The 13,055-nt window shown below is 37.0% G+C and overlaps 1 long non-coding RNA gene across 1 annotated transcript; it reads left to right on the forward strand.

The window, feature by feature from the left end:
• Positions 1 to 1,294: 1,294 nt before the first annotated feature.
• Positions 1,295 to 2,555, forward strand: LOC147656563 (uncharacterized). The gene is made up of 2 exons (XR_015294158.1): positions 1,295 to 2,360; positions 2,430 to 2,555. It is a non-coding gene; the product is annotated as an uncharacterized LOC147656563 (long non-coding RNA).
• The last annotated feature ends 10,500 nt before the right edge of the window (positions 2,556 to 13,055 follow it).

Consider the following 13,055-nt stretch of genomic DNA (forward strand, 5'->3'; position numbering starts at 1 on the left):
CGCGAGAGATCGTTCGATATATCGAAGCGGTAGACCACCACGGGGCAGATCGAGAGTGGCACGGTGCCCCTGTCAATTTATTACGTCGCTTTGTTGCCACTCGCCATCGAATCTATCGTAATAACTCAGAGTTGACGTTCGCTCGATGGTTTAGTGCACCTTGCGCCCGTTGATCGGTGAAAAATTGCGCCCGCTTTTCGATCCGTATTCCATTCGATCCCGCGCACAAATTTTCAATTCGACTCGGTCGACGGTGAGTAATTAACTTGGTTATTATATTTAATCGATTAAGAAATGTTGAATTTCTCGTTTCAAACTGTTTTCAAAATCGATCGTTAGATAGTTTTACATTATTGTTCCGTGCATTACAAATTTAGAATCTTATCGTTGGAAAATTGTTCTCGAACGAAATTAATTTATTAATTTTCATTAAATAATTCTTTTTTATTCTAGAAAAATCTTTATTGTTTTTTTATTATCTCAATTGATTTTACATGTGTTAAGAAATTATCTGTGCAAACCTAATTGGTATTTGGTTTGAAGAAGTCTTTTCAATTTATCGATATCGGTTAAAAATTTCAACGGGTACAGAGTATGTTACGATATCGCGACAATTTATCACGGTGCTCGTTACGCCTCGGCATCGAATCGATCATAATAACTCAACGTTGCCGTTGTTTCGATATTTCTTCTCCAATATTATCGAAAAATTGCCACTATTTCGAAGGCAATGCCTACAACGCACGGTGAAGTTCTCGTTTCGATTTCACGAATACTCAAGCATAAATCGTACGGTCTGTTGAGTGATACTATTGCAATCACCGGTACGCCGGTGTATCGTTACCTTCGAGAAATGAAATCGCAATTAGTGGCCGAGATTTATAGCGATCGGCTCGATAATGCAAATCTGCTAATAAATTCGATCCGTTTGCGCGGGCGTAACGATTAATATTTCAATGTCTCCTCGCTTGCTAATAATCGAAGAAAAGCAACGGTTAATAAGATATAGGGATTTGTATATCGTCAGGATTTGGTGATATCCGTGACGAAATTCTTCTCGATCGTTCCATCGATCCAGGGTACGGCATGGATGCTTTGCATAGTCTTTTTGTAGATACGCAGTAGAAACTTCTTCAATCCATTTGTCAGATATTAAAATTATCCTTTAAAATATTAATTTAATCGCTTAGTTTCCCAATTTTTCAGATCTATAACTAAAAAATATATTTTAAAATTATTTACGAGTTATCAAGATTAGTTTCGATATATTCATTCCTTCGAGCATATCAAATACGATTTCTTCCTGATTTCAATATTTTTTTAAATCGAAAAATATCAATGGATCATCGAATATTCGTAGTAACATCTTATTTCTCGTAAAAAGATAAAAGATAGATCTGAACATTTTGCCATATTGTAACGTTAGAATTCACTGAATCGCACACCATCAAATATCATCCGGGCAAATATATAGGCAGCCTGTTCGTTTTTCGCGTACATCTGTCGGCGATACGTTCCTCTCGATGCGATCTGCGAGTTGCCAGGCAGCGCCAACTTCTCCTCGGTTCACAGATACGATCCGAGGATATCCTCCGCGAGGAATAAATATCCCGAACGGTGTTTCGTGGCTGGCCAGTTCCCTCTGTCGAGATCCTCTGTCGACAGGCGGACGGACGAGAGATAATTGTCGAGCGGTTTGATCGTGGCAATAGATTGTCTTGGCGGGAGAGCACGGATAGAAGGTGGCGATGATTTCTTCGGCGCTTAGGTGACGCAATCGAGGGGACGATGGATCGGTGGAACGAGGGTTCGGATCGATCGATCGATCGATCGATCGATCCTGCCGATACGACGCCCTCGAACGAACAAGTGACGCAATCGAATTTGTATCGGATTGACAAGCTCCCTCTGACTTTTAATTACTTGTCGATCGGGTGTCATCCGTTCCCCACGAAAATTATTCCGCTTTTTATCGCCTGTCCGTCCACCCGAGATCGTTATTGTTGCAAACGAGACAGTATAGGCCACGGAGGAAATTGCGTTTCAATCTGGTGATTCTACAGATTTAAAGATATGGCGAACGATTTCAAAAATTCGTATTGTTGATACTGTGGTTATTCAATTTTGAAACTGCACTGGTAATATGAAGCAAATATAGATGATGGAAAAGTAAGATGGAAAAAGATAATATAACCAAAAATCATTTTATGGATATAATGGATAATCTGCAATTGGAGGATCATGTAAGAGAAAAAAATATACGAAAGAGAATAAATATTAATAATTATATGGACGTGATATGCATAACGTGGATATTTTCAACTATAGACAGATGGAATATATATCTTAAATATAAAAAGGTAAGTAAATAATATAATAAATAAAGGTAAATTATTTATAAGTATATAAATAAATTTTTCAAATTTCAGAAATTTCAAGAATTTGACGATATTTCCAAGAACTGACGAAATTGATGGAAAAATAGAGCAAGCTCCTGTCAACTTATATTCTCCTAATACAAAATCGAAGAAATGGGCAAAATTTTTCGTTCACACAAGAATTTTGATAATTCTAAAAATTATAAATAAATATTGAAAATATGTTAATACACCAAAAATGTAAATGTAATATTAAAATAACGTGAATAAACGCATTATTTTTTTAAAAAAATACCGAACTTTTTATTTGTTTTCCCAATCCCAAAACTTGTTTTGAATTTCAGAAATTCCAGAAATATGACGTCATTTCCAAGAACTGCTAAAATTCATGGAAAAATTCCTCGAACGATCTCCTATCAACTTATATTCTCCTAATACAAAGACGAAAAATTGGCAAAAATTTTATTCGTTCAAGAAATTTGGTAATTCCAAGAATTTTAGAAATTCTAGGAATATGACGTCATTTCCAAGAACTGCTAAAATTCTTGGAAAAGTTCCTCGAACGACCTCCTATCAAGTTCTATTCTCCTAATACAAAGTCGAAAAATTGGCAAAAATTTCGTTCGCTGAAAAATTTCGATAATTTCAAGAATTTGAATTTCCCAGAAAAATTTGAACGACCTCCTATCAAGTTATATTCTCCTAATACAAAGTCGCAAAATCGGTAAAAATTTTCGTTCGCTGAAAAATTTCGATAATTCCAGGAATTTGAATTTCCCACAAAAATTTAAACGACCTCCTATCAAGTTCTATTCTCCTAATACAAAGTCGAAAAATTGGCAAAAATTTCGTTCGCTGAAAAATTTCGATAATTTCAAGAATTTGAATTTCCCAGAAAAATTTGAACGACCTCCTATCAAGTTATATTCTCCTAATACAAAGTCGCAAAATTGGTAAAAATTTTCGTTCGCTGAAAAATTTCGATAATTCCAGGAATTTGAATTTCCCACAAAAATTTAAACGACCTCCTATCAAGTTATATTCTCCTAATACAAAGTCGCAAAATTGGTAAAAATTTTCGTTCGCTGAAAAATTTCGATAATTCCAGGAATTTGAATTTCCCACAAAAATTTAAACGACCTCCTATCAAGTTATATTCTCCTAATACAAAGTCGAAAAATTGGCAAAAATTTCGTTCGCTGAAAAATTTCGATAATTTCAAGAATTTGAATTTCCCAGAAAAATTTGGACGACCTCCTATCAACTTATATTCTCCTAATACAAAGTCGAAAAATTGGCAAAAATTTTCGTTCCCTGAAAAATTTCGATAATTTCAAGAATTTGAATTTCCCACAAAAATTTAAACGACCTCCTATCAAGTTATATTCTCCTAATACAAAGTCGAAAAATTGGCAAAAATTTTCGTTCGCTGAAAAATTTCGATAATTTCAAGAATTTGAATTTCCCACAAAAATTTAAAGAATTTCGATAATTTGTAGAATTTGAATTTCCCAGAAAAATTTGAACGACCTCCTATCAACTTATATTCTCCTAATACAAAGTCGAAAAATTGGCAAAAATTTTCGTTCGCTGAAAAATTTCGATAATTTCAAGAATTTGAATTTCCCGCAAAAATTTAAGAGACCTCCTATCAACTTATATTCTCCTAATACAAAGTCGAAAAATTGGCAAAAATTTTCGTTCGCTGAAAAATTTCGATAATTTCAAGAATTTGAATTTCCCACAAAAATTTAAAGAATTTCGATAATTTGTAGAATTTGAATTTCCCAGAAAAATTTGAACGACCTCCTATCAACTTATATTCTCCTAATACAAAGTCGAAAAATTGGCAAAAATTTTCGTTCGCTGAAAAATTTCGATAATTTCAAGAATTTGAATTTCCCGCAAAAATTTAAGAGACCTCCTATCAACTTATATTCTCCTAATACAAAGTCGAAAAATTGGCAAAAATTTTCGTTCGCTGAAAAATTTCGATAATTTCAAGAATTTGAATTTCCCACAAAAATTTAAAGAATTTCGATAATTTGTAGAATTTGAATTTCCCAGAAAAATTTGAACGACCTCCTATCAACTTATATTCTCCTAATACAAAGTCGAAAAATTGGCAAAAATTTTCGTTCGCTGAAAAATTTCGATAATTTCAAGAATTTGAATTTCCCGCAAAAATTTAAGAGACCTCCTGTCAACTTATATTCTCCTAATACAAAGTCGAAAAATTGGCAAAAATTTTCGAACGCTGAAGAATTTTGATAATTTCAAGAATTTGAATTTCCCGCAAAAATTTAAGAGACCTCCTATCAACTTATATTCTCCTAATACAAAGTCGAAAAATTGGCAAAAATTTTCGTTCGCTGAAGAATTTTGATAATTTCAAGAATTTGAATTTCCCGCAAAAATTTAAGAGACCTCCTATCAACTTATATTCTCCTAATACAAAGTCGAAAAATTGGCAAAAATTTTCGTTCGCTGAAAAATTTCGATAATTTCAAGAATTTGAATTTCCCACAAAAATTTAAAGAATTTCGATAATTTGTAGAATTTGAATTTCCCAGAAAAATTTGAACGACCTCCTATCAAGTTATATTCTCCTAATACAAAGTCGAAAAATTGGCAAAAATTTTCGTTCGCTGAAAAATTTCGATAATTTCAAGAATTTGAATTTCCCACAAAAATTTAAGACGACCTCCTATCAACTTATATTCTCCTAATACAAAGTCGAAAAATTGGCAAAAATTTTCGTTCGCTGAAAAATTTCGATAATTTCAAGAATTTGAATTTCCCGCAAAAATTTAAGAGACCTCCTATCAACTTATATTCTCCTAATACAAAGTCGAAAAATTGGTAAAAATTTTCGTTCGCTGAAAAATTTCGATAATTTCAAGAATTTGAATTTCCCGCAAAAATTTAAGAGACCTCCTATCAACTTATATTCTCCTAATACAAAGTCGAAAAATTGGCAAAAATTTTCGTTCGCTGAAAAATTTCGATAATTTCAAGAATTTGAATTTCCCACAAAAATTTAAAGAATTTCGATAATTTGTAGAATTTGAATTTCCCAGAAAAATTTGAACGACCTCCTATCAACTTATATTCTCCTAATACAAAGTCGAAAAATTGGCAAAAATTTTCGTTCGCTGAAGAATTTTGATAATTTCAAGAATTTGAATTTCCCGCAAAAATTTAAGAGACCTCCTATCAACTTATAGTCTCCTAATACGAAGTCGAATAATTGGCAAAAATTTTCGTTCGCTGAAAAATTTCGATAATTTCAAGAATTTGAATTTCCCGCAAAAATTTAAGAGACCTCCTATCAACTTATATTCTCCTAATACAAAGTCGAAAAATTGGTCAAAAATTTTCGTTCGCTGAAAAATTTCGATAATTTCAAGAATTTGAATTTCCCGCAAAAATTTAAGAGACCTCCTATCAACTTATATTCTCCTAATACAAAGTCGAAAAATTGGCAAAAATTTTCGTTCGCTTAAAAATTTCGATAATTTCAAGAATTTGAATTTCCCACAAAAATTTAAAGAATTTCGATAATTTGTAGAATTTAAATTTCCCAGAAAAATTTGAACGACCCCCTATCAACTTATATTCTCCTAATACAAAGTCGAAAAATTGGCAAAAATTTCGTTCGCTGAAAAATTTCGATAATTTCAAGAATTTGAATTTCCCAGAAAAATTTGGACGACCTCCTATCAAGTTATATTCTCCTAATACAAAGTCGCAAAATTGGTCAAAATTTTCGTTCGCTGAAGAATTTTGATAATTTCAAGAATTTGAATTTCCCGCAAAAATTTAAGAGACCTCCTATCAACTTATATTCTCCTAATACAAAGTCGAAAAATTGGCAAAAATTTTCGTTCGCTTAAAAATTTCGATAATTTCAAGAATTTGAATTTCCCACAAAAATTTAAAGAATTTCGATAATTTGTAGAATTTAAATTTCCCAGAAAAATTTGAACGACCCCCTATCAACTTATATTCTCCTAATACAAAGTCGAAAAATTGGCAAAAATTTTCGTTCGCTGAAGAATTTTGATAATTTCAAGAATTTGAATTTCCCGCAAAAATTTAAGAGACCTCCTATCAACTTATATTCTCCTAATACAAAGTCGAAAAATTGGCAAAAATTTTCGTTCGCTGAAAAATTTCGATAATTTCAAGAATTTGAATTTCCCGCAAAAATTTAAGAGACCTCCTATCAACTTATATTCTCCTAATACAAAGTCGCAAAAATTTTCGGCTGAAAAATGATTTCAGAATTTGAATTACAAAAATTTACGAATAATTCCAAGAATTTGACGTCATTTCCAAGAATTAATGGAATTTTAATTTTTCATCTTGTGTAATTAATTTTTTATACTTACCTCTTTACATATGGCTTCTAGTAGAACATTTTTTTGTTTTTTTTTTATTTAAAACTAATTATAAAATTTAACTTACCTATATTCTATTTATTTTTTCAAACTTAGGCTTTTAGGTTTTTATTAGGAAAGGGGAAACAAGGAAAGAAATAAGAAAATGATAAAAAATATATGTACAATATATGTTTATTAAATATTAAAGTTACATTACATAATTACATAAGTTATATAACTATATTACATATTATATATGTTGCAATGGTCCCAATTATACGTTGTCTTGATGCTTCCAGTGATTTAATTTCAATTCAAACTTAAGAATCTCGTTGAAATGATGGCTACAGCGAAATAAGGACTGCCGAAGAATGAATCTGTTTAAAAATCATGTTGGTGGTCGATCTTGTTCTCCAGCTGGTTTTGAGCAATCTTTTTTCAACTTATGTCCTCCTAAAACAAAATCGAAAAATTAGTTTCTGAAAATTTTGTTTCTTCAAGAATTTTAGAAATTCTAGGAATTTGATGTCATTTCCAAGAATTGCCAAAATTCTTGAAAAAAATTTTCTTGCGAGTTTCTATTATATGTAGCACGTAAATATTTTCTAAAGATATAATACTTATCTTTACTTATTTTAACAGCAATATCTTCAGCAACAAAGCATTTTATCATCATTTTATTTAAATCTCACTATATTCACCTATATTATACTTACTATTTACGAGCTTAGATTAATTTTAACTATCATCTTTTCTAGAAACAAAAGAAAATTAAATGTTATTAAAGAGAAATTATACATGTACGAAATTTTATTTGACTTTTTTTGCAAGTATTTAACTCTTACTTGGAACATTTTTTAACCGAATGAATTGAAATAATAATTCCAAGTAAGATATTCTGCATATAAAGTAAAAACATTTTATACAAGAATATTTTATAAAAAATAAGAATATAAATACATTTTGTATTTTTTGGTATATCAAGTACAGGACAAAAAGTACCATATAATATCAATAATAGATATAGGATGTCTGTATATTGTCTGTACATTCGATTGTATCGAGACGTAAGTACATGATATGGGACGACTGCAATCCGATCTGTCACTCCCCAATCGTAGTGAGAAACAGTCCAAACTATTTTCACATTGACTTTCACGTCACGTTTCTCTTCCTAGAAATTGTTTGGTATCGAGATTCTTATCAAACTTCAGGACAAAATTCAATCTAGAAATTATACATCTCCTAAAAAAAAAAAAAAAAAGAAATTTTACATATAAATTGAATTACATATCTCATTTACAATTCTAATTGTAGCCAAACATATTGACTCTATCAAAATTCTCAATCATATCTCATCACCTTTCTGACAAATTAAACTCTCATTCTCTCCAAAAGAAAAAAAAAAAAAAAAAAAAAAAAAAAGAATATTCACCGATCTTTCCTATTATCGTTCTCCATCCCAGAAAATAAAAGACGCCATTTTTAATTCATATTTAATCCAGAAAAGGAGAAAAACACGAAAGAAACATCTCGAAATAGTGATCTCGAAATAGAGTGAAGCTCGTTTCTCGTCCAAGTGTCAGCAAGCGTATTGCTCTCGAGTCGAACGAATATATCGAGCAGGGAAACGATCTCTCGGCGATCTCCACGATCCGTCCATGGCGAGGCCGGTAGCCATGGGTCCCGTAACTCCCACAAGACCGTATAAGCATCGTTTGTCCCCCCCTCCCTCCTGTTTCGTGGCCGTTGGACGAGCCACGTACCTCCAACAGGATAAATTTCTAAGTGAGCGGCGTGCTGCATCACCATATAGGAGAATAATGTGACATTTTTTCCCACGTGGGGCCACTTCACCCAACGAGGAAGAAGGTAAGCGGCGGCCGTACAGATATTCCGTACATGGAGGCCGTGCCGCCTCTTTTAAGACGCTCGCCTCTATCCTCGCCGCGGGCCGCGCTTCGTGGATCGCACAAAACCGATCGTAACTTATCTAGCGTTACGTTTACACGCCGCGGCAACCGCAACCCCCTGCCACCGTACACCTACTCTGGATTTGTCGATGTGATAATAGAAAGTGTCGAGAGGTGCGCGAGCTCCGTACCGTGGCGATCCCGCGCGGATCCACGATTACGACGGTCATTAGTTGCTCCTTGCACGCTGCTTTTGGATCGTGTTTCCCCGCCAAAAGGGGCCCCGCTCGACTTGCTCGACTCTTACTGTAACTCTTGGCTGGGTTGGCGATGCCTCGGCGCAGCCTCTCGAACGTTGGCTGCGCGAGCTTCGACTCGCTCCATTCTTTCGCAGGTTTCTAATTAAGCGATCGGTTTCGACTGTTCGAAAGATTTTCCAGAAACGTCGGCAATATCGGTTGAATAATTGAGCGAAGGGTTGGTGGAGGAAGGTTGATCGATGTGTGCACGCGGTTAGAAAAATTAAAGACAGGATAACAGGTAGAGGGAATGGCGGGAGGTGCAAGTTTCCTTGTTGGTGCACGATAAGTGCACGTCTTTGTTCGCGCGATACACCGCGAAATTACACGGTTTATCAAAACTTGATCGACCTCCGCCGGCGTTTTTGCGGCTGATGGGGGGGCCCCGTTTCTCTTAATAATTGGACAACACCATTGTTCCCACCTTGGCGAGCATCGGTAGATCGAGAAAAGGTTCTCGATAGCCGCTTATTGTGCCGACACGTGTGCATCGATAAGCGGCGTGATTAACGATCACCGTGATTTCGACGGAGTTCCCTCGGTAACTCGTCTTCGTTTCCTCCTCTTTTTCCTTCCCTCTCTTTTTCATAAAACCATTCCCACCTTCGCCCCACCATCCTCCTCTTCCCTCCGGCCAGTGGAGGATCGCGAGAAGTATCTACTCGCGTTCGACCAACGGTTTCCTCTTCTTCTTCTTCTTCTTCTTCTTCTTCTTCTTCTTCTTTCTTCTTTTCCATCCTCGTATCAATTATCTTGTAAATTCGTCGTGTACAAGGAAAGTGGATTTAATAACATTAGCATTTTCCCCTATTATTAAAGTAACGTTCCCTTTTATTCCACGGTGAGAGGTTCATTAAATTGTAAGTTACACCGGGGGGCGCGGGGTGGGGGATAAAGTCTCATATTTCTTCACCGTCTTTTTCACCTCCGCCGGGGCAAAAACGCTGGCCGTTGGTGGGCGTTGAACCGTGCCATTAACTGCAATTTCGCTGATGCGGTCCTTCTTCCGGATCGTTAGCGGAGCCACTTCGCCTGACTTATGTAAACCCCCGTGTGGACCGACGCGGATGTGATTTAATGAGAGGAGCGAGGGAGAGGTCTGCGATCGGCATTTAACCGTTCTCGAAAACGTTACCACGTTTCAATATGCCCTGCGACGCGGCCAATTCTTATCGGGGGAGAGAACGCTTGGGATAATTGCGCGATCGAATCGGGACTCGTCGCGGACGAACCGCGAGAAGAAATTTCCCCCAATTTTTCTTTAATTTCGTAAGAATTGTATTTCCTTTAACGTAACGTAAATTTTGTAATGGAGAAACACTTGTAATGAAGGATAATTTAATAAAGATGGAATTATTTGTCAATCTTAATACCGTGTAACTTTATTATTCGTTACCTGAATTTCCTTTCCTATCCTACCGAGTATCATTCCACTTGAATGGAAATACGTTTTATTATCATTTGATCAAATGACGTGGACAGGAATTAGGCAGGCTTTCATTACACGAACAATCTACACGAATCTGTTTCTCTTTCTCTCGACAAGCTCGTATAAACGCGGTTCTATTCCAGCTGAAAAGGAAATTGAAATAATTACAACTTCGATTTGGCGACTACTTTATCCAATAAAATATGCAATGTACATTCCAGTATACGATCCTGCTTCGAACGATTTTGCATAAATGTTCCAAAAAAGGGATTAGAATAATTGCAATTTTATCCATACAAAAAAAAAAGTAATAATAAATCCGAAAAATCAAAATTATAATTAAAAAACGATACGAATAACACGGCGAGAGGAATCGAACAGATGGAAATCGATGTATCGGACCTCCGACGTGGCGAACATTTTGCCAGGGACTGTATCCCTAACGATATGCGATTGTCGCCCCATTAGATGCACCTCTCACGGCCCGCTATATGGATATCTTCGCTCCTCTCTCGGTATAGTGGTGGAGAGAGCCCCCATAGCGCTGTTTATCTCTCCACTATGCCAGCATTGCGCTCATATAACGAGACGAACCGACCCCGGCTGCCTTTCGAACAATGGTCGTGGTCTGCGGTCCGATCATAACCGCGAGAACAGTGCCACAACACCGGGAAGGGGGAGGAGGGGCAGGGAAAAAGAGGTTGGACAGAGGAGGAACACGAAGTGTCTGCGAGTCCTCTAGCTTGACCCTCGTTCTAGCTTTCTATGGCTCGAAAAGTGGGTCCTGATTTATATACGCGCGTGGACCACACGATGTTGCGCGAATTAAAGAGACGAATCGTTCGATTATACTTTCATGGATCAGGATGCGCGAAAGATCTTTTTTTTTTTATATCGTCGAATTCCATTGCCCGATTTCATAGATTTTCGAGGATAGAATATGTAGTTCAATTCCGCGTGAAAATAAATAAAAATATTCTTATCGTTATTGTTATTATTTCGATAAACTCGAGAATTGTTTAACGAACTCGAGAATCCTCGCAGAGGCTTCTCTCTATCGATCGTAATTATCGCTCTTGTGCAATTTCGTTTTAACGTACGCCGGTTGCACACTTCCCACAATATTAAATAACCGCAGACCGAGAAAGAATAATTCTTCCGCAATCGTAAACCCGGCATTTAATTAACAACAGTTCAATAATTTTCCCAGATTTACGAACAAAGACGCTCCTTCCTCGTTTCTCTCGCCGAGAAGACACCGCGAGGAACGCAAGAGCACGGTGCTCGCCCGTTGAGCCTTATTGAGTCGCAACTGTAACCGGTGCCCGGTACCATTAAACCACTCCGCTCAATTGAACCACTCTATCCATCCGCAGATTTTATCTTGCTAATTTTAATATCTGAACGAGTACCTCCCGCGGCAGGGACCACTGTGACCCGAGAAACCGTGGAGAACCGGAGATAGTAAAACCAATGGCCGAGTATCGGTGTTAGGAATGGGCCGATACGTCATGCAAAAATGGGCCGTCCAAAGCCCGTACGGGGTAATTGGAGGAAGAAGTAAGTAAGTTATCCCGTGGTTAACTAGCGGCGTCGCGATCGCTTCCACGCCAGCCAGCCGCGTTATCGGACGTTGGGATCGCGCGATAAAGCGATTGGGAATGCGGCTAGGTGATATTGTTGATAGGGGGTAGAGGCCAGTATAATGTACACCTGAACGCGCGTACTTAAGGGAACAGGTCCTTCGACCATCCTCTAATCCCTGCTTAATGATTCGCGCGACAATAAAGAAGCGATACGTCGAACGTTCTGGGGAAAACTGGTGGAAATATCGGGCTCGTTTAAACCGAGATATGCTCCATGGGGATCGTTTGGATCTTAAGAATGATAAAAGTTTGTTAATGACTTCTTTCTTCCTTTCTTTTTTTTTTTTTTTTTTTTCGTAGTTTCAGATTCAAATTCTTTGAATCGATAGATTCTTATTGACACGGATCCCGTGATTCGATGCACCGAATGCAAAAACGATTCTATTAAATTCTTCCCTTCCCTGGCTATTAAAATTGACCACCGATGTAACGAAGAAAGAATATTCGAGCCACGTGAAGAATTTCCATCCGGGCAATTACACGAGTGGCTTCCACGATACGCGAGGACACGCGGGCCCTGTCGTTTTATTGATAAAGTCATTAGTAGGTTGGGACGACAGTCGGTGATCGAGTCGTGCACGCTAATTATCCTCCGCGTACGAGGTAATTTGAGCCCCATCCTCGGCCATGACGTATAATAATCCAGGCACGCACGGTATGCCCGATAAAGTGGAGAGCGGTTGCCCACTCTATTACGCGGCTCTCGGACATAGTTATGCCCAGAATTGCCTCGTTGCTGCCTCGTTTTCTCTCCCCGATCCCGCCGCAATTACTTGACCGGTCCTGCACACGCTACGCAAACCGCACCGTGAGAAACCCCCTCTTCCCCTCACTCGACACCGAATATCTCACCGAAATAGGCATCATCTCCTGATTTTCTCGACCGAAGACGTCGCGGCTGTGACATCGTCGTTAAGATCCTCCTCCTCCTCCTCCTCCCCTCGTGGCCAAATGATTTATCGCACTGTCGTGGCCGCCTATAAAACGGTCATAATGTTTTATCAT

Source organism: Apis florea, unplaced genomic scaffold (genome assembly GCF_048593485.1).
Source record: "Apis florea isolate Af1SG1 unplaced genomic scaffold, ASM4859348v1 contig_3587_pilon, whole genome shotgun sequence".
Taxonomy (NCBI): Eukaryota; Metazoa; Arthropoda; class Insecta; order Hymenoptera; family Apidae; genus Apis; species Apis florea.